General features: G+C 48.8%; 2 long non-coding RNA genes across 5 annotated transcripts; both read left to right on the forward strand.

Moving 5' to 3' along the window:
• The first annotated feature begins 1,713 nt into the window (after positions 1 to 1,713).
• LOC118998762 (uncharacterized) lies at positions 1,714 to 21,749 on the forward strand. Of its 3 annotated transcripts, none has more exons than XR_005068942.1 (4): positions 1,714 to 1,989; positions 3,004 to 3,092; positions 4,389 to 4,565; positions 11,420 to 11,776. It is a non-coding gene; the product is annotated as an uncharacterized LOC118998762 (long non-coding RNA). The 3 variants fall into 3 exon arrangements; XR_005068941.1 differs by lacking the exon at positions 11,420 to 11,776 and adding an exon at positions 21,194 to 21,749 and having other exon boundaries at positions 1,715 to 1,989; XR_005068940.1 differs by lacking the exon at positions 11,420 to 11,776 and adding an exon at positions 13,115 to 13,269 and having other exon boundaries at positions 1,717 to 1,989.
• Positions 13,445 to 21,142, forward strand: LOC118998763 (uncharacterized). 2 transcript variants are annotated; one of them, XR_005068943.1, is made up of 3 exons: positions 13,445 to 16,125; positions 16,967 to 17,051; positions 19,612 to 21,142. It is a non-coding gene; the product is annotated as an uncharacterized LOC118998763 (long non-coding RNA). The 2 variants fall into 2 exon arrangements; XR_005068944.1 differs by lacking the exon at positions 19,612 to 21,142 and adding an exon at positions 17,562 to 18,668.
• Positions 21,750 to 22,153: the final 404 nt, after the last annotated feature.

Below are 22,153 nucleotides of genomic sequence, written 5' to 3' on the forward strand. Positions count from 1 at the left end.
TACACTTACAACCTCAGCCATTTCCTAGAATGACAGGCATTTAGTACCCTTACAAACAACCACACAGCCATTTCCTAGAATGACACAACATTAAAACTTCATTTTGACAGTCAGCTTAATATGGGGTTAGGGAAATAAGTGTTACAGAACAGAAAAACATTCTTCCTTTTTTATTGCCATACGCGTTAAATAATGTGACTTTTCAGTCACAAAGATGTACAGTTTGCCTTCGCAGAATCCTGGGCCTGGGAAGGGTTTTAGCAAGCAAATGGTACAAATTCTGTTACTGTATAGGCAAGGAAATTGAGACCCATGGGCTGAGACTTGTCCCAGGGCACAGAGCAAAAATCCAAACTGTGACATCTTAAAGCCAAGTTTATTGTTCTCATTATTGTTCCACGCTGAGAATTCTCTTTGGAAACAGAATAAAGGATGTGGAATCTTTAGAAAATTGTGGCTCAGGAATTTGAGGGTAGATTTAAACCTTAAGTTAATAGGTCTTCTGGATTTTACTTTATATTTAAGCAACTGATTGAAATAACTCCTCCAACCTGATGTCAGAAAGGCTAGATATCTTGGTTGTCTTGGATCAATATCAAACTTCAACCTTAGAGCTGGGAGGAACCAACACCAAATGTAAACATCACCTTGCCCTGGTGGGGTGGCTCAGTTGGCTGGGCATCCTCCCACAAAAGGGTGGTGGTTGGATTCCTGGTCAGGCCACATGCCTGCCTGGGTTGCCGTCCAGCCTCCCCAGGCGTGTGTGGGACGTTTCTTTCTCACATGGATGTTTCTTTCTCACGGGGATGTTCCTCTTCCTCTCTTCCTCCCTCCCCCTCTCTCTAAAAATAAATAAAATCTTTTCTAAAATGTAAACACTATCAAGTTGCTAGTAAATATTTTCCTTCTCTCTCTACTGAGCCTTTTTTTTTTTTTTTAATAAGAGGGACACAGCAGCTCCAACTTGCTTGTCATAGGGCCTTAGTTCATTGTAGGGTACACTGTAACATCCTTACACACTAGGTACGAGCCGGTGATGTTCACGTGGGTATTGGCCACAATCACCTCTGCGGATCTGAGTTATCGATACCACTGTGTGTATTTGAGGCCTCTGAAAAGCGGCGGTATAAGGCTGCATAACTTAGGGCTATATGGTTTTTGCTAAACGTGTCCCCTGGAAAAGAGTCTATGAACTGCTCACCATTAGCAGAAGCAATGCTCCATTTCTTAAGCTGCTCCATCCTTACCCTTCGCTTTACTAACTACGGATAGCTCTAGCCTTACCGGGGGAGGCAACACAGATACACAGACGGTGCTAGCCCTGGCACCGTTAAGCTGTATCTGAGCCTTTACTCCCGGATCCAGAAAGTCAGAACGCTCGGACAGCTACTAGGGTGCAGGATGCGCAGAGGGGCGGGCGCGCGCGCGGTGCAGGGTGTCGCCTAATACAGCCCAGCACGTCGCAGCTTTCAACAGGGTAGCTCCCGGAACCCAGCGCTCCTTTGCATCCTCGATGGGATTTCTCGCCTCTTCCCGCATCTTCACTCCAACAGTAAAGCCCCTCTGAGAAAAGCATTAGCGGACGATTCAGCCGCAGCAGAAGGAAGTCTGAGCGCGACGCTGAGGGCGAGAGTGTCACCCCCGTTGGGACCGGAAGGCCGAGGGCGCGGTGGGAGCTGCGGTGGGAGCTGCAGTGGGAGCTGCGGTGGGAACAGCGGTCGGCCTCGGCGGCCGGGTTTGCACGGGGCCGGAAGTGCCCCGCGTCGCCCGGGCTACGGGCGCCGACGCGGCCAGACGGTCCGCGGCGTTCCGTTCCCAAGGTGACCTCGGGTTCTCTAGAGCCAGAACCCCTGTGGCGGAGCTAAAGCAGACCTCGCAGGGCGTGCTGCTTCTGCCCCGAGTCCTTGCGGCGTTCTCACAAGGTCCGCTCATCCCCGGGGCGCCGACACTGCTCGAGAAGGCCGAGCTGCGGGCCGCGGGAGCCGGGAAGTACGTACGGCCCACGGCGCTCTCCCGAAGTGTCCTCGCCCGCTTTTCCCGGCCCGGGAAAGAACCCTGAGGCAGCTCGGGCGCTGCTCCGGATGTGACCTCAGGGTTTGCGAAGTTAGGGCGAGACACCTGCGGGAAAGAAGGGAGCGATTTGCACTTGAGAGAAGAGGCCAAAGTTTGGTGTTATGATTCAGGGCCCTGTTGAACCTCCTATGAGCAGAATTCAGGAGTTTGAGGGGTCAAATCCCTGCGCCCCGGCCATAGCTTTGAAAGTAGAGATTAGCAAGAGAAGTTTGCGAAACTTCCCTCTGGTTTTTGGATTGTATATGTTCTGGAAGGAACGAGGTGGGAACGAGTGACATTCCCCCGCGTGAAATGGGGAGCGACTTGGTGGGCGTTAATGATCCATAAATAAGTGTACATTCGATTTGGATTGGATTTGAGTTGAGCCATGAGAGTTGAATTTCAAAAATAATTATAAGTCGAATTTTTTTATCATGAGCTTCAACCATTTACCCAATCAGCCAACGATGGCAACCCAAATAGACACGCGTTTTAGTTCCTGAACTAGGACCTCTATTAAATAGTGGGATGGCCCTGCACACAAGGAGAATTAACCAGTCCACCGGCGGTACTTTATTTAGGACCTGAGAGCTGGTTGCATCGCTTGGATCCATCTTGCTCCCACATCTGCAAAAATAGTATCAAACTTGAGTAGGAGACCATAGTTTTGATGATTTAGGAGTTGTAAATGGGCTGGCTTTAAGAGGATAAAAAAAGGGGGGTGGAGGATCTTGGAGGTAATATGAAGTAAGAATTAGGGGGGAAATATTTAATCCAGAGATTTAATTAGACGAATGTCTTTAATTTCTGTCTTCTGGGTGCATAGTCAGTTTGTGGATTTAGTGTGGGTTACATATGTACTTGGGCAGTTTCAGTTTCATGTTAATAGCATCCAGCACAGGGAAAAGAGAACAGACTTCTAAGCCTTTTCTTCCAAAATCAACCTCACAGGTGATTCTCTGTAGGAAGAAGAGTTGAGCTAATCCCATCCGAGTCCCATCTGTTGGCAACGATACTGACTGGGACTTCTGCTTCCATCTGTAAGTACCACAGAACCTTGAGGACACACTCACTGACCTGAAACACTGGGAGGCAAACCTGGTTTTCCAGAACACATCTCAATAGATTAGAACAGGACTCTGGATGGCTGTTAATGTCATTTTTCAAACCTGGTGCAAAGATTACACTTGACGTTTATTTTCCTTTATGAATTTTCCTTTCTTCCTTCTTTTTTTACAGTGAACATTTATTACTTATCTAGTCAGTGGGAAAGGAAGATAAATTTTATTTTTAAAACTATGCAATGGTTGAATTTTTAAAAGCTATTCTGAATGCAAACGTGATTTCTTTGGGGAACTTATAATTAAGTAAAACTTTTGTTATGGCTCTTAAGATCAGAGTTCTGCTTCTTCTGGATCACTTTATTGATTTTTCCAGTAATGTTAAGATATGGTTATCTCTTTTATTGCATAGCATTACCTCTCTTGATTTTTTCTTTACCATTCAATTACCATTCATAATTATATTTTGGATTGAAGTCAGATCTATATGTGTGTGTTGAGAGAGAGGGAAATGCAAAGGGAGAGAGGGCAAGATTTTCAACCCCCTCAGCTCTTTCTCAGCACGTTTATTTCTAACACAATTGGGTAGGTCACTTCTCTTCTGACTCTGCCCTTGACCCATAGTGGGTTCCCTGCCCTCTCCTTGATGGGGCAGCTTTTTCTTTGGTCAGTTGGGCACTACATGTTGAAACTTTTAAGAAATGTGAAAGAGGACATGTGAAGTTTAGCTTCAAAATGCTAGTTCCCTTTACCTTATTTCATTATACCTCTACTTTTCTTGGTTCAGATCAGAATTTTAGAACATGAAGGATCTTCGGAATCTTCTAATTCAACACCCTCAAGTCAGGGAGCTAATAAAAATAATAGGTAATGTTAAAAGAGCAGCAAAATAGCAGATACTATGCTAAGTGATTTATAACTATTATCTGATTAATCCCATAACCTCATCAGGTAGGTATTCATATTGACCTCATTTATAGGGAAGGAAATTAAGTAATAAATTGCTGAGGGTCACGTGGTTAAGTAAACAGTGGAGCTGTGGCTGTGATGTGGGTGGGTGGTCCACCCAATCTGTTTCATGTGAACCACCACGTTGCTGTCCTCATGCCAGGCTTTGAGGGTGACGTGAGTTTACAACCTAGCTTAATTCCTGCAAGTTCACATTAGAAGTCATAGCCGTAGCCTCTGGTTGGGAGAGCTGTATTCCTTCCATTTTACCTGGTTTGGTATATGCAGTGGTCAAATCTGATTCCATGTCTTTCTCTGGACACACAGATCAGAGCAAAACAAGATCCCAGGACACCAGCGACCAGACGGGTTGTGTCCCACTGATGAGTCTGAAGAGAGTGAAGAAGGCGCTGAAGCCAAGGAGAAGACCACAGGCTGCACTTCTCTTCCCAGTGAGACGCTGGCCCAATCACGGAAGAAAATAGCTGATGAAGGAAAAACATGGTAAAACAAAACACTCCCTGTATTTTAGTTTCCATTTAAAGTATGTCTGTGACTTGAGAAGCTCTGCAGATTGAAGCCCACGAAGGTGCTGTATTTCTTTATATGCAGGAGGAAATAAAGCAGGGCATCGTTGGGTAGCCATGCCGCCTTTAGGTTCCATACGTGGGTCACTGTGCATCCCTTGGAGTATTTGTGCTCCTAGCTTTAAACTAAATATTGATGGTAGGTTTTTCCTGTTCCTGTTTGATTACATTTAATTTTTTTAAAAAAACAGTTGTTGATTTATCCTGAAATGCTTCAGGATGATATCTTTTGGGTGACAACAGGAAGGTCGGAGCGGTGAGGCAGGAGGCTGAGAGCAGGGATAGCCAGATGGTGTAGGCTCAGGCCTGGCCAGGAGCTGGGTGAGAGGCCTATGACTTCAGTGGAGCCATAAGCAAATCGAAGCAGCAGAAATGGGAGGTAGCAGCAGACATAGGTAAGGTCAGGTTTGCATTTCTAAGAGTGAGTCAAGGACTTGGGAAGTAGGACGTCAGAGCAAGTGTTTAGCAGGAGTGTTCAAAATCCAAGAGCCTGAGACAGGGTGACAATGACCTTCATTACTAGAACACAGACAGCGGCTGGCTCCCACAGCATGATTTATCAACAGAGGACTTTCTAGCCAATCGTGGCCAAGTGGGGAAAAAATGATGTTAAAGTGCATGTGTGAAAAAACGGTCTGCAGATGGCTTTGGAAAGGCTGAGAGGCACTTCAGAGGCAGATGATAGAATCTGATACCTCTCTAGACGGGTATATCTGTAAATTTACCTCTGTACATTATCCAGAGAATTTGCAAAGGGCAGCCATCCTGGCCTGGGCCCATTAGTGTTTCGTAAATCCAGGCTAGAATGATCACTTCTAGAAAGACATTTACCATTTGCTATGGAGGGTTTTAAGGCTTGCTAACTCCGTGGCCAGTTTGGATAGTGACCGATTTCTATGCAGGAGTCAGATCTGGTCCAGCCCAGGGCTTGCAGCCCCGAGGGGCGGGGGCCTGCCCACTGTGGCAGCGGCTCAGGCTGCCCTCCAGAGCCCACACCAGCTATCTCCCCCTCGGACCTGGGTCCTGAGGTAGGGCCTAAGTTACAGTGCAAGTGGAGTGATTTCAGGGAGGGAGAGATTTGAAGGCTACAGGGGCAGGGAAGCAACATACTTGGGCCACAGATAGCAGAATTCCCAGATAAGCGGAATTTCCGTCCAGATAGCGGAAATCGGAGCTTGTGAAAAGTTAACATTGAATGTACTCTCAGTCATTAGCCTTAGAACGTGTGCTCCTCGTAGGGCTCCTCGAGCCCTTTTGAGCTCCTGTTTTAAATGTAGCTCTAGATTCATTGGCTGATGTGGTGAGACCATGAGCAGGTGATTTAGTATTTGATTTGGGGACAGCAATGTTGTGAGTCACAGTGAGGCACTTTGAGGCCTTGAGAACCCATCTATTGTGTTCTGAGAGGAGGCTGACATGGCTAAGGGGAGAAGTGAGCCATCTGTCTGAGATTCAAGGGACACCAGGAAGACTCTCAGCAAATACCACCTTCCCCTTCACAGAGCCACGTCGTGCCTCATTTGGAGTCTGCTTCCGTTAGGCTGATCTCCTCACAGGCTTGCTGCCTTCAGGGTAAGAGTCAAGTTTAGTGACGTGCCACTTTAGTACTTATAGAGTTCTCGTCATCAGTTTGATGGCACCAAGCTAGACACTGGGGATACTTAAATGAATACTAGTGGTCCCTGCCCTCTGGGACCATACAGGGTCTTGTGATAGGTTCCATATTAGAGCCAGGAGCACAGTTTTGGAGGATGCAAACGAGGCAGATCTCTGGTTCTGCCACTGCGGGAGAAAGTCTGGGAAGGCTGCCCAGAGGAGATGGCATGCATCCTGTCTTTGAATGATGAGTGCGGATTTTGAGAGGGGTGGTAGAAAGAACAAAGTGGACCCTCCATATGTTGCTCTGACGAGAAGGTAAGAAACTCCTTCTATAGAACATTGTAGGTGTTCTCTGACTCCAAGAGGTTAGGGAGAACAGAAGGCACCTTAGACAGACAGGTAAGGGGACGGGAAAGTTCACTTGGGCCCAGGTATTGGGGAGTTTGGGAAGTTATTAAAACGTGTTGAGTGCAGTGGTGACATAGTGAAGCTTATGTTGTGAAATGAAAAGCACTAGAGGGTGGGTTGGACTGGTAGGAAAAGAAGCAGTGAAACCCAGCAAGGCCATTATCCCACCCAGATGACAGCGGATGAAGGCACGTGCCTTGGCGGTTGGAATGTGGAAGGAATGACATGTGGAACTGGTGACATTTGTGAAAGAGCTGAACTAAACAGAGTAAGACCTAAACAGTGAACTGGAATAGAGAACCCGGGAGGAAGGGCAAGCTGGTGGGTGCGGGGAGAAAGCTACTGAGTTTGGTTCCAGATAGGCTGGCCAGTCCGTGTGCAGTGCCTGTGCAGCACCCGTGGTGGGGTGTGCGGGAGACAACTGGAAAGTGGGTCTAGAGCTCAGGAAGCAGGTCGGTCTGGAAGGGAGTGGTGCACAGGAGCCGGAGGCCACGGGAGTGGAGGAGCCTATCAGAGAAGGTATGGAGAAAGAGAGGGAAAGAGAGGAGACTGGCGAGTAAGAGGGAGGCTTTCTCCTGAAACCCAGGAGCAAGGGTTTCAGCCTCTCAGATGGCAGAGAAGTTGAATGAGGTGGAGGCTGAGACACACCCATGGATCTGGCTATTGGCAAGTTGCCGGCACTTGATTTGGCACCAGCAAATACCCTTGTTAGGCTCCAGCAAGGCCCAGATTGAGGGCCACTATCTACGAGACTTTTGCTGAATTTCATCCTGGAGGTGGTGGCAACTTGGCTGGAGAGGAAGGTGCCAGAGCATCGAGGGGAGCGTGTGTCTGAACCCGGGCAGGCCAGGTGCCACCAGCCTTCGCTGGGAGAGACCTTGCGGTGGGTCTCTCCAGAGGTCGTGTGGAATGACACGCCCTCTTCTCCAAAACCAGGCCTTTCCATGCAGAGCCACAAAATGACAATGAATTTTACTTTCCCAGTTGGGTTCCAAGCTGAGTCAAGGTAGGCTAACAGGTCGTATCCCACAAGATGGTGGGGACACCATCCTTTTGTTCCCTTATTCACGGTTCTTCCTGAGTGGAGAACCACGTTTAGGTAGTAGGTCGGAGGGGAAAAGGTTTTCCTGGAAAGGAGACGGTTTTTTGTGTGTGTTTTTTTTTTCCGAGTGGGAAAAACACCTTCCTGATTAGATGAAGTAGACACCTAGTAGAACAGGGCCTGACTTTCCGAAGGCTGGCCTAGAGTAGGGTTTGTCTGGAGTAGATTATGACCGTGACCTTTACTCTAGAACAGCCCGGTGCCTCTCACTTCAGTTGTAGTCCTTCCCTGCTCTCTTCACTTTTTTAAGTCTGTGGTCCATGGACTAAAACAACTTAAGCTTTGAAAAATTGCAAGCCTTCAAGAGGGATGAAGTGCTTGCTGAGCTCCACTTAGTTTTGTTGTCATTAGTCCTGCAACTGCTGTAAAATGGACAGAATTTATGAGCCGCTCTCCGTGCAGGCGGGATGCGAGCCCCGGTGTATTCATGCCTCGCTGCACGAGTGTGTGTTTTACAGCTGTGGGGCCTGCTCGCCTCGGTCCCCCACGGGACTTCTCCAGCGCCAGGGACAGGGGTCAGGCCGGAAGGCTGATTTCTCTCAGTAAACAGTCTTCCAGAGAGTATTTAGTGAGAGACTTAAATGTGTGGACTTTGGTGAAGAGCACTTGGGGAGCTACAGGATAAGGTGCAGAAGGCACAGCCTTCGCCTTCGGAGAACTTTGACCCTGATGCGGAAGGGGCGCTGCCCGCAGACGACTCTGACCGAGGGCACCATGAGGCGAGGAGGGCCATGGCATCGATTTTAGTAGGGAGCTTTGGGGAAGTTGGGTGCGATCACGTCCAGCCAAGACGGCAAGTGATAGATTCAGGAGGAGGCAGTACCATTCAAGAGGGCCCTTAAAACCTGAGCAGGGTGTGGGGAGGCCAAAGGGGTGGGCATATCTGTGAAGAGCAAGGCCGGGCAAGGCCTGAGGCAGGAAAGTGCAGTGCGCGTTTAGAGGGCAGCCTTGTCCCACCGAGGTCAGCACCGGAGAGGCAAACCTGGAGAGGAGAGTGCGTTGGGCCGACCATGGAGGGTTTCAAATACAGGCTTAGGACACTGTCGTTCGTTTGGTAGGCAGGGAGCACTGTTAGACGGTTTCCCGGATAAATCAGTGTGCTTTTGGAAAGGCTGGCCTGGCAGTGATAGCTACAAGGGAAGTTGTCTCCCCACTGGGTCTGAGACTTGGCTAGTGACAGGGAGTGAGTGAGGAGGTGAGGGTTCGAGGTCACTGTGGGCAGGTACAGCCATCTTTTACAGCAGGAAGCCCACCTCTTGGATTCTTTACTAAACACACACCTATAAAATAGCACACGGATGAGATTATTCTTTGCAGCATTGTTTCTGACAATAAAAGGTTGGAAACAACCGAGTGTGCCCGTTACTAGGCGACAAATACATGCAGCGCCTACGCGCACCTTTGAATGGAGCGTGGGGAAGCCGCACATCCTGCCGGGGAGAGGTCCGCTGGATTCAACTTCAGGCAAAAGAGGACGAGCCGTGTGGTCTGGTGTCGACAATATGCCTGTTTTTGTGTAAGAAGAGGGGGGAGGGAAGTGAGAACGTGCTTCCATTCACATGAAGAAACACTGAAGGAGACACAAGAAGGAAACCAGAGGTCATCTAGAGGGAGCTGGTGGCGACGGCAAATGGGGTTGGGGGCGAGACCTCTTACCATCGAGCTTTTGGTATAATTCTAACTTTCGAACCATGGAAATGTGTCACTTATTCAAAAATAATCATGAACAAAAAAGACTGTGAAGGAAGATTTGGGGAAGATTTGAGGAAAAGTGAGGTCCAGGCATATGAGCATGACGCTCTGGCCCCAGAAGGCACCATTTTCAGAGGCAAGTAGCTCAGGAGAGGAAGAGGACCGGGAAGAGGAACTGGGGTCCAGGCCTTGATGTACTGGTTTGAACTACACGAGAGAAATCCACAGTCTGTTTTTGCTTGGTGCTGGGAACTTGGGCCCGGAACGTGGGAGGGGAGGAGGAGACTCATAGCATGGAGGAACCCTGGAGACCAGAATGAGGCAGGGGAAACGGGACCCGGTAAGCCCACAGGCCACAGTTGAAGTTACAGGAGTTGTCAAAACTTCTGAGAGGGGAGGAGAGGGAAAAAAGGAAGAAACTGGAAGACAGACCTTTGGAGAATGGACACGTCACTGGAAGGGAACAAAGGGCCCTGCAGGGAGTTAGCCAGGAATCAACCAGAGAAGGTTTATAAAGGAGGACCCAGTGGGTACAGCGCCTTGGTGGCCGAGAGGAGAAGCCAGGCTGCTGAGGGTGTCAGGTGCTGTGGCCAGATGGCTGAGCAGGAGGCCTCTGGAGCGCTTGGGAGAACAGCTGCTGCAGAATGGGTGGAGCAGGAGGGGCCAGGTCCCGGGGGGCAGGGGGAGTAGACCGGACTGCGTATGCTACGTATCCTACGGACCACACAGTGAAAGGGGCGGGGGGATAGGAGGGCAGCTGGAGGAGGCAGGAAAGTCACGAGAAGATAATTTTATAAGAGAAGGCAACCCAGGAAGATTTTAGGCAGCGAGGAAGGAACCAGCTAGAGAGTGTGAAGGTTTTTAAGATGCAGCCAATTGATGCAATGGCGTTCAGGAGTCTAACAGGAGGGACCAGGAGGACTTTGCAAAGCAGAGGGTGGCAAAGGCTGTTGGTTGGTGGCCTCGAGTAAGGGACAGCAGAAGTGGAACTGTTGCCAGCTGACCTGGCGATAATCCTAATGCTCCCGGTGCTTTATCAGCTGAGGGAAGAGCAGGCAGAGGCTAGTGCGGGGCAGAGAGGGGGCTTGTCATGGAGTGCTGAACTGTTTTGAGTGTTCAGGAAGGAGAATGCAGTGAGGTGGACAAGCAGTTTCCTGATACTTTGCATATCATTAACGAAGCAATAAACTAGTCAGCCTGTTGTTACTGGGAACCTTCCAGGTGTGCAGGGCTCTACTACACGCGATGCAAAGTACAGAAAAAGGAACGTAAGTCAGGAACCCAGCCCTCTCTTCCTAGTCGGGGAGAAGGTTCAGAAGCAGCGGGAATGATAAAAACCGGGGAGTCCAACCTGCAGGAACCACAGGACCGCTCTGAAGGGAGTCTGCATTTGAGAATGCAGCCTCTTACAGTGAATCTGTGGGCAGCTCTATGAAAAAGGTCCAAAGTAAGGACAAATACAATAAATTGCTTGAGAGGAATAGACCTTGGTAATAATAATAGTAAGGGCAGTATTTTTTCAAACTCATTTTATTCCTGTGTGTCAGGCACTATTTCATTGTTTTTCACTAAGTAATTAAATTATCCTTGCAACAGCCCTACACGGTGGAAGGTACTATCGTGACCGTCTTACAGGTGAATACACGGGGGCACAGATAGATGAAGTGACTGGTCGGGGGCACATGCTCGGGCAGTCGGAAGGGCTAAGCCAGGATCTGTGCCTGGGAGGTCTGGCTCTGCACTCCGTTCTTACAGTTGCTGTGCATGTGGACTTTTTCAATCTAAGTGATGAGCTGAGATGACAGTAACAACCCACAAGGACAGGGTGGCTTTGAGCAGATTCTGTCTGGCCTGAGTCAGACTAACAGACGTCAGCGGGGGAATCACATCCCAAACTAAAGCAAAGTGATTGGCAGATGATCTCTGGGCCCCTTTTGCGATTCATTAATATGTTCTTATAATTTCTGAAGCTCAGGCTGCTGCAGCGGATGTTGCTGCCCTCCGATTCTGACCTTGGCAATGGCTGCACTATTGATGCAGAGAGAAGAAGGCAGTGCCCTTGGCGGAGGGAGGGAAGTGGAGGGAGATTACTTACCTTGGCACAGACAGTGGAACTGGGAGGTGACTAGGGAATGAGGTCACCAATCTGTGAGCATCCTCCCTAGAGAGGCAGCAGGGCCTCCTACGTGTACACGGATGCGGTGTTATGCCCCATGAGTGTTCTTGGTGTTAATGCAAAGCAAGATCGCCTCGCAGTATTACTGATATGGGTCCATAGTGCGTTCATCATCATGAATTTTCTCATGGAGGAAACACCATAAAAACATTTTCACAAAGGTGTTTTGTAAGCATAGAAAGGGCTTTTCCAAAACATTTGTCCACAGCAGTGGTCTCCAAACTCTTGAGAATTAGCTTCCTTATAACTAAAGATAATTTGAGCAAACACTGTCTCTGTATGTATATTTATTATAAATTATGTACAATGGAACTAATATATGTGTAATATAAATATTCATAAATATAAAACAAAAACATTAAGATAAAAAACTAACAGAAAAGATTTGGTTTCTCCCGTACACCCTTATGGCATTTGCCCACCTGAAGAGGTGCTTGCACCTCCCTTTGGAGACCAGGGTGGATTCTGGGAAGGCGGGAGAGTGCCCTTTCCCTCTCCGGCTGACTGTCAGGTTTAATGAGCTGTTTTCAATCAAGGTCCTAATTCAGTTCACTTGAGCCCATTGGTCCCAGGCTCTGAGGAACCAGAGTGGGGCACGGTCTAGTAGAGACAAGGAACTATTTGATTTCTTAGCAGCTAAGCTTAGAGGAAAAGAATTCCTCAGGGGATTCCACGAGCAGCCCTGGGCCCTGGGGGGCGCCTCAGAGCAGCCTTCTCTCTGTTTTCCATTCAGGGGCCAGTTCCCCTTTTCTCCTTCATCAGACCCGGGAGGCATCCAACTTTGGTCCCTGTGTTCCTCACTGACACCCTCCCAGGGGCCGGCCCACCTGGCGGTAGAAGTCAACACCCTCGACGAAGACTCAGTTTCCTGCCTTACTGTCCTGGCCTGATGTTCCCAGCAGGTTTCTGTTCATTTTCCTCAAGACTTACAGAAAGTCCCTATTGCCTAACTGAGCGAATCCACCTTCTCGTCTTGGCCTCCAAGCCTCATTTTCCCCATCCAGTTGGTACCTTCTACCTCCTTCAGTTCAAACCTCCCTCGGTTGGACTGGTCACCTTACTACCTTCCTGACACTCCCACATGCCCCCACGCCACCCCACCAGTGTGTGTGTGCACACGGACACACACACACACTTGCTTATTCTGCATTGATGGCCTCAAGCTGTGTTCCCCGACTGGAAAGCCCTCCTCAGCCTCCCTTCATCAGAATCCACCAACTCTTCAGGTGCGAGTTGAGTCTCTCTCTGTGTACAGAGATGTCACCAACTCAGTGTTCCCCAAGTGTGGTTCCCAGATGGCCTGCATCGTGATCACCTAGTGTGCTTGCTGTAAGTGTGAGTTCTTGATGCTCAGCTTAGACCTGCGGGCCACAGCTACTGGAAGTGGGGCCCGGGAATCCGCATCAGGGTGGGTGCCTGTGTTGCACGATGCAGTCTGAGGGCCGCTGTTACCCGGGAACTTAAGGCACAGCCTTCTCTTTCACCACAGAGTCCACTTTTCAACTGAGACCTGTAGGACGGGCACCTTCTGGGCACTCTGCAAAGACTTCCTGGCTTCTGGGTCACCTTCAGGGCTCCTCCAGGCAAGCTTTGCCCTTCCTGTTGCAGCTCGTCAGGAGGGCTGCACATCGGGGACACCGGAGGGCTGCACATCGGGGACACGGGAGGGCTGCACATCGGGGACACGGGAGGCCTGCACATCGGGGACACAGGAGGGCTGCACATCGGGGACACCGGAGGGCTGCACATCGGGGACACCGGAGGGCTGCACATCGGGGACACGGGAGGCCTGCACATCGGGGACACGGGAGGGCTGCACATCGGGGACACAGGAGGGCTGCAGGCACTGCAAGCCCTTCAAATCGTCCCTTCCACCACAGACTACACCCAGTCTGTGAAACCAGGCTCCACGGGCCACAGAGAGAGCAGCCGACAGGCTGGAGGTGAGAGAATTAGGGGCACAGGAGGCCTACCTGGCCAGGGTGGAGGTGTTCATCAACCCAGGTGCTGCAGAGAGAGCCGAGAGTGAACGCCTGCTGCGACCGTCCTCGGTGGCGTGGAGGAGAGCTCCCGGATGGACTGTTCCCTGCTGGCCTTTCTCCAGGCTCTCCCCTTTGCCATCAGGGGTCACTGGACATGAATTAGGCTGTAAGGTGAGGGACTATTCCATAATCTGAACGTTCCTCAGTCTGTTACCTGGACAAATAGCAGTTCAAGGAGGCACCCTGATCACCGGCCTTCAGTTGGTGAACACGGGGAGCAGGCCGCGAGTTCTGTGCAGCTCGGGGTCAGCGTCCCCTTTGTCTTCTCGGTGAGGGGCCTCACTGCATTTAGAAATTCCATTCTGTGTGTGTGTGTGGCTAATTAGGATCACCAGCTCATTTTGGATTGAAAATATCTCCAGATGGAAGTAATTGCATTCGTAGGCTCTTGTACTCGCAGAATGCCTTTCTCCGAAAGCTCAAAGCGTAGCACTCTGTGTGCTGTGGCATAACCTAGTTTGTTCCTGGACTTTCTCCACGTGTTTGGTAAAAAGGCACCTTCTGTGATCACTCTTGTCATTTTGCAGTTGGAGGGTGGAGAGAGTTGTGGGTTGAAAAGGTCCCACAGAATTAGCGGCGGAATTGGGAACGGCATCCTCAGCCTCCAGCCCCGTGTCTGTCAGCGATTTTCAGAGGGCTCCAACTCATGCTGGCACGGTGGCATAGGAGCACTTGTGGAGATCATTGAAGATGCTTCCTCCGGGACCCCATTCCTCTAGAGATTCCAAGTCAGTAGGCCTGGGGTGGGGCCCAGGAACCTGTATTCTTTACAAGCATTCCAGATCATTCTGATGCGCCACTACTTGGGGGAACCTATACTGCAGACCATTGACAGACTGCCCGCAGGAATGCCCTTGACTGAAACATGCTGCCTCAATGGTTTCTTCTCGCCATCCTCTCTCACTGGCAGCCCGGAAGGGGAAGATGATGTCAGACAAGGGGGAAAGGGAAGCCCTGGAAGCTCTGGTCATGCTCTGCTGCACTCGGGGGTGCCTGGTGCACTCTGGGGGTGCCTGGCTTCCGCAGAACCCACACACTTCCCTTTGCCACTGGGGCTGGTGATCAGGGCCTGGGGTCACACCTGCCAGATGGGGGTCCTGAAGCCCTTTACCAACATCCAGTCTCTTCAAAGCCTCCTTGTCCCCATCTGGAGAGGCGTGAGTGTCCCTCCTGTGTCTGTTCCCATGGGCTCTGAGTTGAGCCACAGGCAGGGTCCTGCCGGGGCCACCTCTCCTTGGCAGTTGAAAGTTTTCTGAGTCTGTCCTGCTATTTGCTGGGTACCCAGGAACATCAGGGTTAGCAGTGAGGACATGGGCGCACTGGGGTTGGTGTAGGAGGAGGCAGACTGGGTGGTAATTTAAAGCATTTCTGTCAAACTGGTCTGCATATGGCAACCCCCCAGAGAAGTTCAAGACCAAGCTCTATTTGGGTCCATCCCAGAGATTTGCATTTACTAGGTCTGGGTCCATCTGCTGATTTCGATTGTAACATGCAGCCCCAAACCTCTGATTTAATGGACTCTCGGTCATTTTAGTTTTTCGGAAATGGTGGGGAGGGCACGGCCAAGCGAACTAGACAAAAGAAACAGTCCCCCATCCCCCCGGGGGGACTGTTGTACGTGCAGCTCCTCGGGAAGCTGGGGGTGTTGGCAGCCTTTGGGTGGCACTTCCAACTTGAACGCTGTTGAGGGTGTTTCAGGTTCATGGACACTCCCAAGCCCCTGTGAGCCCGTGTGGCCCCAGTCTCATCCTCTCTACACAACCCCTCTCTACTTTTTGGGCTGAACGCTCAACTTGCAGAATCTGGTATGTGGCTTTCCTCAGCTATGCCCTTAGCCCGGGGCTGTTGAAAATGTGGGAAATGGGAGGATATTTGGGAATTAAGGGGATTTTCTTTCCTGTTCTTTGCCTCTCACGAAACACCTGCTTTGCTTAGATTTTTCCAATTACCCAGAAAGTCCCTTTTGGCACAATTAGCTCCTCCCCTTACCATCTGTGGGAACCAGCTTGGGAAAAATTAAAACTGTTGTCAAGCAGGAGCCCCCTCTAAGGAAAACCCGGTGTAATTGACAGTTTCCGGTGACCCCTCCGAGTGCTCCCCACCCGCCCCAGCCCTGGATTCACGTGGCCACCACGGCAAACCCAAGGCCTTGTGCCTGCTCTAGAGAATGATCCCTTCTCGACAGTGCACACATACGGGACACTGAGAGCACAGTGAAGTGTCCTTTTCACGCTGCTCCATTTTCCCAAGGGGCCCTTGTGTTTGCTTTCCCACGGCTGCCCCTGGGCTGCGGGGAAGTCTGTGGGCCTGGCATCCTCCTGGACTGTGTCACTGCTGGAGAAGCTTATTTCGGCCTCCAGAAAGCCGAGAGAACCACGATGGAGCCGGAAGAATTGTACACGGGAGGTGTTGGTGGATTACAAGTCTCAGAGCAAGACCTAACACTTGCTTTGGGCAGGTAAGATCTGGGCTTAGAGAAGCTCAGGCCCTTATGAATGAGGCCTGGAAATACACAATTGTTCTGTCCTCTCTTATGGAGGGAAGATATTCAAAAAACCGACTCAAATGAAGATAAAGAAGGTTCATTACAGTTACAACCAGGGGGGGAGAGCATAGGGGGATGATGGGGAAAAGAGGGGGAAGGGTCCTCAAGGAACGTGTATAAAGGACCCATGGACAAAGCCAATGGGGGAGGTGAGGCAGGGGAGAGTGCTGGGGGGGAAATGGGGACAACTGTCATTGAACAATAATACAAAGGAAAAAAGGGCTCGTATTCACCAGCCTACGGTCTGAGCTCAGTGTGCGCTGCCCCCTTGGTGCCCAGAGCCATCACCGAGGTGGTCTGCACCTCTGGGACCTCTGTCTGTTTCACCAGACAGAGGGCAGGAAGCTGAAGCTGAGGTCACACAAACCGAGGTGACGGGCTTCGAGTGATGGGTCCGTGATCTGAACTCACGGACTCTTAGTGCTTCCTGTACTGCCATGCACATTTATTCATGACTGCCACCTACTTTTGTCCTTAAGAATGACAGCTTAAAAGATGAGGAGGGACACTTAGTGAAGGCAGTTCATTGGTGGCCCCTGAGAGCGCCACACAGCATGTGCAGCTTTAAAGGAACGTTCTGTTCCCTATGGAAACAAAGTTCATGGAATTCGTTCACGTCAGAACAAGAACAAGGCTGGGCTGTTTTGCAGTTGAGTTAGGGATCCTCTGAGAATCAGAATATTTAGATATGTGAGTGGGCCCATCAGATTATCAGATGAAAGAAAAGAATAATGAAAGGTTTACTGTTCCCTAGATTTTTCAAATATCTTCACATCCTTGAAAGTGGACTGTTTCCAAAACTGTAAGCGCCGGGCGTCTGTAGGACAGATGACTGAGCGGTAAGTAAGGGAAACACTGAGTCACGCCTTCTGCCTCTGAACAACCACACGTCTACGACTCGAGTGGGCAGTGGCAGGGAGATGTTTAAGTGTCTGGAGTTAAATGGAACTGCTCACAAAAGTCCACAGGCCATAAATTAGAGTCTAGTGGGTGTCATTCTACAGCGTCTGCTCCTGTGGTCAAGGAAGTCGTGGTCTATTCACCAAAAAAAATTATATTAAGAGTTATCAGATAACATGCCAGTGTTGTTTTCGGTGTTAATTCTAATCTTCAGAAAAGGATAAACCTTTCATCTTAAAGTAAATTGTAACTATTGCAGAAGCTTTATATAAAATAATTTTATAGATATGTAGTTTAATTCAAGTTGGGAATAAAGAGATGGGGGCGAGGGGAGGAGCACTGATGGCGTAGCTACCGTGTGGTGGGTGATCTCACATGTGCCTTTTCATCCAAGCCTCACAGCAGCCCTCACCACACCTTAGGTTTCCTAACCTTGTTTTATTTGGAAGGAGGTGCAGGCTCCTGGAGTTTGACCAGAAAGCTAATAACTGTGAGAACCAGCTCTGAACTACCCATGTTCTCCTTGTTCCTTGCTGTCTCTACAAAGATAAACCTTAATGAAATACTATCTTAATTCTCATTTAAAAAATTGTATTCCCCATCTTGTTTTGGAAAACTTGAAAAACAGCCAGATGTGAAAAAGAAAATAAAAGTCAGTTGTAATTTCAGCACCCATAAATAACTGCTATGAACATTATATGTGTGTGTGTGGGTGTGGGTGTAAAATGCTCATGGTAATTATAGGGATGTCAATATCATATTTTAAATACAGTTTTATAACTTTTTTGGACTTAGCACATTTTGAATTTATCCCCTGATTCATCTGAAAAGAAAATGTGATTTTTTAATGTCTGAAGTATTTCACTGGGTGATATGCCGTAATTTATTCAACCTCCCCCTTTTTTGGTGGAGGATATTTACAATGTTTCCCCTGTCCTCTCTCATTTTCAACTAAGGAGGAATAAAGTAAATCACACAAAACAAAGCAAAAATTTTCTTAGGCCTGAAAGAGGGGAGCCAGAGGTAATAAAGTTTTATCTTGATTTTAGAAAATTTTATGTTTATGGGTAAATGACCCCATCTTGTGAATTGCTGGAAGCTGTTTCTTCCATTTGCTTGTTAGACTGTAGCGTGACATGTTAATGGCTTTGATGAATGGCGGTCCCTGGAATCCAGTGGGTAAAATGCAGGTTAACTGGTGTTTGTTTGCAGTGAGGCTGGAGTTTAAGCCAGCCACCGAGATGCCTGGCCTGTGGGGGCCAGCTTGTGTAGTCCTGGGAATGGGTTTTGTGTCTGCAGAGCGAGCGGCGTTTCTCTGCCTCTCCGTGGTCATTGCCTTTCTGGCGGAGCCTCCTTAGCCACCCACAGGTTGAAGCTCTGGCTTACTTTGGAATGGCCCCTGGCAATGCTTTCACTGTGAAGCGCGATGGAGCTTCGGGCCTGGTCACTCTGTGGGGAAATTGCTCCAACCTGGAGCTGAGGGGAACCACAACCAGGCCATCCAGTGTTGCAGGGGGTCGGTGGGCTGGCTGGGGCCCCAGCCAGGTGGCCTTGTTTGGGCCCAGGCCCGGTGTCCAGGGCCAGGGCAGCTTGGGCTTCTCAGAAGAACAAAGGGTGGGACTGATTTCCACTGTAATCCCGACTTCCCTCCAGATTCACACAAGGGCCCTTCTTCAGCCTTAACAAACCCGGCCAGAGAACTCGGGCTGGGGGGTGAGGGTGGCGGGGTGTGACTGCTGCGTGACCTGATGGGAGCTAGCACTCTGCTCCCAGGCCTCCCCTCGTCTCTGCCAGTGGGAGGAGGACGTGGTCCTCGGGGTCTGGTCCAGGGCAAGGAGCCCTTGTGGCAACGGAGCTTAAATCTTTAACAAATATACAAGGCTTTAAAAATGAGAAAAATCATGGCATTTTGATACTGTCATTGTCCTCTAAGGTGGACTAGCTGGTTTTATTTCCAAGTCCAAGTTAAACTAACAAAAGGGTGTTCCCCTCAGAGGTAACTAATTTGACAAAGGCCCAGGGAATGCAAAGCAAACACAAGAAGGAATGTCGAGTGTATTGGGATTAAAGGGTTTAGGGCTCTTGTGCTTATCACGTACTTGAAACATCTGTTGAAACTAGTGTTAAATTAACCTCCTCTCTCCTCACACGAGGGCCCTGCTTGTGGCCTCAGGTGCTTCCCAGCACCAAAAATGAATCGGAATACTGGATTTCCTATCTCAAAGATTTTCAGCCAGGGTGCCTGCCACAGGGATTTTTAAAACATGCACTACCCGACTATTGCATCAGGGACACCGCCCTCTTTTTCCTTAGATTGTCAGAGGAAAAAGGACAACAGCCAGCACGACAATAGCTGTGTGGTGTGAATGAATCAAAATTGTACCTGTTTTTTCCCCAGATCAGCAATCTTACATTTTTTGGTGTGCTGCTGAATTCTGGTAATTGGTTTATGTGTGCCACGAGATGAATAATGTTGAAAACTGCTGTCCTGTGTCATAGAAACAGCATGTGGCGACCCAGTAGTCCATGTGTCAACAGCCTGATCCTGAAGAACGGGCGATGCAGACAGTTCAGAAATCCAAGGTCATTAACATCACACGATGGAGAAGGGTCAGTGAAGGCTGCTCTGGGGGCAGGGGGTTCACTGGTCTGCCTTTCTGTCCAAGGCGTTTTTTTGAAGCTGTGGTCACATCAGAATCAGTAAAACAGTAAATAATCAGTATTTCTCAATATGACAAAAAAAAGCCACTTCAAATTTATGGAGTGCTTTTACTGCGTGCACTCGAGGATATGTCCATTTAATCCGCGCGAATAACCCTATGAAGGAGGCGCCTCATTTCCCCTCACCGGAGGGTGTGGGAACTGAAGGAGGGGGGCTGGGAGCTAACTCGGCCCCGGCTGGGCAGCTAGCAGGCGGTAGAGCAGCGGTCTGATGGAGCTCGGGAGATGTGCCCCCGGAGCCTGCACCACTCTGCCCCATGTCTTAGCTCCACAACGTCTGATCGTGGTGGGACTGGAGCGCCCCGAGCTCCCGAAGCGCCTCTCGGGGCTGCACGTCTGGCCTGTGGAATGGGAAGCACGGCCGACTCTTTTCCTGCCAGTGGGTGTGGACTAGATGTTTCCTCTCTTCTTGCTCCTTCCAGAGTGACACTCCTTTCATTTTAAAAAGAATAACAACAATGATAATATCTGTACTTCTCTAAGGGTTTATTAACATTCCAGGTGGTCTTCTAAACAATCCACACATGTTCATTTAATCTTTACAACTGTTTGTGACAAGTACTGTTTTTGTCATTCTGTTTTATATTTGGAGAAGTTACTGACTTACCTGGTGTCACAGTAAATGGCTGAACTGGGGTGGGAACCCAAGCAGTATGGCCCTGGGACACTGATACCTTAGAGAGGCTGAGATAAAGTTATGATTTTATTTTTGCTATGAAACCTGATAAAAACTAATAGCTTACATTTGAGAACTTACTATGTAAGGGATGCTGTCCCCAGTATTTTGCATGCACCATCTCATTTAATCTTTCCCAAACCCTCATCAATGGAAACTATATATTCTGAAGAAGGAGGTACTTGTTCAAGACTCAGACAGAACTGGCCCAAACTCCTTTCTCACGTAATTTCATGATTAGATACATATTGGCTCTCATCCAACCAGCAAGTCTATGAGAGCTTCTAGAAAATCCGCAGTGAATCATTGTCACTTGGGTACTTAACTCGTCACGATGGTCTCTGACCCAGGCCCATTCCATCTGTTTCTCTGTTCACTGAAGTCGGCCCCCAGACTGCAGAGGCGAGATGTCTGGAGAGGCCCAGTGCGTGGGTGGGTGAAAGAGGTGCCCCTGGTGTTTTCATAATTTCCCAGGCACAGGAGGGAAGCACATTGGCTACGAATTTGTCTGTTGATATGGACAGATTATAATGAGCTATTCATGCCTGTGTTGGAAAGATAAGAAGAGACACCATTTCATATAAAATCATTTACATGTGAATTTAGGCACAATAATTTCTCCCCAAATTAGTTGGAATATCAAAACCAATAAGATCATGATTTCCATTTCCTTTATTCCCTTAGAATCTCAGCAAAATCACCTGCAAAATGAGTAGAGTTCATATGTGCTGTGAATGCGATCTGTGATGTATCTGTTGATGAGGAAATCCTGTGACCAATGGGGAAAACTCCCTGACTCTTCTCCCCGGCTTGCAAGAGAGAATGTTTGTAGCAGCTAGAATTTGCTCGACCTTCACTCAGAAGTGAGGTGCTGGGGTCTGGTGGGAAAAGCCAGGTGATGAATTCACCCTTCTGCACCAGCCCTTTCCCTGGCGACCCTGTGGTTCGCTTTGGGGAGAGACACAGAGGACCTGGTAAGGGAGGGCCGTCGTCCCACGCTCAGCCGGCCTGACGAGATTGATGGACAGTAATGAATTCTACGGTCTTTTAGGAGGAATTTGGGATTTTTGAAGCACGTTATTTAAGCATTTTTAAAATGTTGATTTTTCTCTGCTTAAAAAGTAATTCATTTTGGTATGCATTTTCCAGTCACATATGAGAGAGAGAGAGAGAGAATTATAGGGAAAGTTTTTAACCCCACTTTTTTTTACTCTTGTATTTCCCTGTGTCATTAAATAAACTTGTTGAGCTTTCAGAAGTTATTTTGATGTTTTGGTGATTGTTTACTCGAGCACAAATGTTTACCGAAGACTTCCCGACTCTGGTTTCCAGCTCATCATCTTGCTCCTTCTAAAAGTTCCCATGTGTACACTCATAGTATTTGTATTCCATCTACATATTTGAGTTTTTAAAAATAGTTCTTCATGGTTATAGCAAATTTAAACTGTTTGCGAACATGTAAAATCTTGTTGAGAAGAAATTTATGCTTGTAGAGTTGGGAGATTCTAAGGCCACTGTTCTTTTCTCACAAACTAGGTTTTAACTTTATAGGAGAGCTGAATCTTCTCCTCACATCATTCACTAAATTCCAGACAGAGTAACATTTTTAACATCAAAACTGAAAAATATAAATTTGCCAGAAGA

This window comes from Sturnira hondurensis, unplaced genomic scaffold (assembly GCF_014824575.4).
Source record: "Sturnira hondurensis isolate 20B ecotype Veracruz unplaced genomic scaffold, ASM1482457v3 Scaffold0014384, whole genome shotgun sequence".
In the NCBI taxonomy this organism is placed as follows: domain Eukaryota; kingdom Metazoa; phylum Chordata; class Mammalia; order Chiroptera; family Phyllostomidae; genus Sturnira; species Sturnira hondurensis.